Here is a 2,533-nt window from a genome sequence, read left to right on the forward strand (position 1 = left end):
CCAACCCAGGGCCAAACGCCATTGATCCAGGGCCGAAAGTGCTGATCCGGCTGCTGTTTGTCTCCATGGGAACCATCTCGGGTGCCCTCCACAATCAGCCTAAGATGGAGTCCTTCATGACCCCATGCCTCATGTCTGGTCTTTTCCAAGAGTTAGCTTGTGTTCTCGGTCCTTTTCGGCCCCTCATCCCTAATCTCCATGAGCCAGCTCTCCAGACACAGCATAGCGCTGGATCCATTAATTGAGCTCCAAACTGTGCGTCACAGACTTCAACAATTTCCATAACATAAACAAGACAGAAAGAACAAGGAGAAGGTGTAGAAAAAGTGAAAGATTTGGAGAGATTTGCTATCTGGAGGATGTCGCCCGATGAATTGTTGTTCGCTGGCACCATCTTGACCAGAAGGAATCCATACTTCAACAGTCTGTACTTGTATTGTGGACATCCAATTTGACCACCAGGACTCAGACATTGGTAAGAATCTGCACGTTCTGCTATGGAAGACGAAAACTTGTCCATTAGACACATGTTGAAACCACATGCAAGGCTGGAGCTGTATTCCCTACATGCTCCTTGACATTTCATGCAGATTTTAGGGTGGGACTGCCAATGTCCTGAGCACTTACTCCACACGTCAATCAAGGTCTACCAGTAAAAAGAACGTTGAAGGAGTAAAGAGAAATTTCATTGACTGCTTTCAGAAATGGTAGGTTTGCCATTTGAAAAGAGATCAAGGAATCAACGTAACGCTGCGTCTTTTGACTGAATTCCTGGGTACAGTATTCATGTGTGGTTGAATGACAATTGAACTTGAACTTGAATATAGAAAATTATCGTCACCCAGAGAGATCAAGACCTTTTCAATCTTCTATCCTGGAGTGCTATGGATGCTCAGTCATTGTTTTCATTCCAAACAGGGACAGATTTCTGAACATCTATCGATTTCTGTTTTAAATATAAACACTCAAGGGTTGCAATGAAGGTGCTGTAAAATGGTACTGAAATACAGGTTAGCCATAATCTTACTGGATATTGGATGAGGTCTGAAGAGACAGCTTGCCTATTCCTGCTCTTATTTCTTATGTGTTTATGTTCCTGTGATCTAAGCCTGACCTTCTTCTCATTCTAGTTCAATAGGGCCTGGCTGACTTCCTGGGTCCTTCAAAGTCAAAAATACGTTTTTCTATTCCATTTCCTCCACCAAGGCATGAAGAACTATGTCTAAGAATTAGAATGTCTCCTTTCTTCCATCCTTGATTATTGTTTTACCTTCCCAAATATATGGAATTACTAAACATTCCCTCTTTAAGAGATCAAGACATGACATGAGTTAGCACCAGCTAGCTTTAAGTGGTGGTAGCTGATCATCTACTGGGTCCACATGGATATAAAGTCAGGCAATGAACAGTGCGGTTAATGTTGGCTGGATGAGATAGTCATGGTAATGAGGCAGAAACGCACAATGCATGACACATGACACATGCCTCAGGAATTGCTGCTGCAGTTCTACACTGCAGTCATTGAGTCTGTCCTGTGCACCTCCATCATTGTGTGGTTTGGAGCCGCCACCAAGCAGGATAGAACCAGACTACAGCGCACAGTGAGGACTGCCGAGCGCATCATTGGAGCCTCCCTGCCCTCTATTGTGGACCTGTACTCTTCCAGGTTGAAGAAGAGGGCGGGGAACATCATAAAGGACTCCTCCCATCCTGCGCACGGACTGTTTGATCTGCTTCCGTCTGGTAGGCGCTTCAGATCCCTCCAGACTAAGACTAATAGGCACTGGAGAAGTTTTTTCCCTACTGCGGTCACTTTGCTGAACAGTTAACTGCCGGTTAACTGTCGGCTAACTATTACTTGGATTGCACTACCTGTATGTATAATCTATATTTTCATTTATATTTATCATTATTATTGTTATGAGCAGAGAGACAACATCTGCCGGAAGTAAATTCCTTGTATGTGCATAGGTACTTGGCGATTAAAGTCTGAATCTGATTCTGATTCTGATGACACAAATAAACACAGGTTAAGTGCAAATCCGGATCCTAATGCATCTTTTCCTGCACCGAAAAAAAACTGAATAATATACCAAAGTGACTCTGCTGACATATTCTGTGGTTTCTGCTCATAAGCAGAAAAATACCTCAGTGTGGTACACCGGGAAATAGGAACAACTCCAATAACATTCCCACAGGGGTTATGGAAAAGATCTTTGTATTGCAAAATGCTGATGAGCCATGCATTGGTTTACAATATAATATTTTCTCACCCACCAACATAAAGGAGCAATAATAGATAAAGCTGCATAATTCCAGTTCATTAGACACTTGGGCAAATTCAAACTGAGTGGAAGTATATGAGAAGCCAAAGAATTGCAATTTAGTTTAGTTTATGCCAATCTGAACAATCCAAGTTTGGTTTTCACTATAGGACTAATGTTTTAAGTGAATAATGAGACAAATTTCACATTATGGACAAGCAAAAGTTGGGAGTGTTAGACATTCATCTCTGCTAGTTGGTAGCTTTAGT

This window comes from Hemitrygon akajei, chromosome 4 (assembly GCF_048418815.1).
Source record: "Hemitrygon akajei chromosome 4, sHemAka1.3, whole genome shotgun sequence".
Taxonomy (NCBI): Eukaryota; Metazoa; Chordata; class Chondrichthyes; order Myliobatiformes; family Dasyatidae; genus Hemitrygon; species Hemitrygon akajei.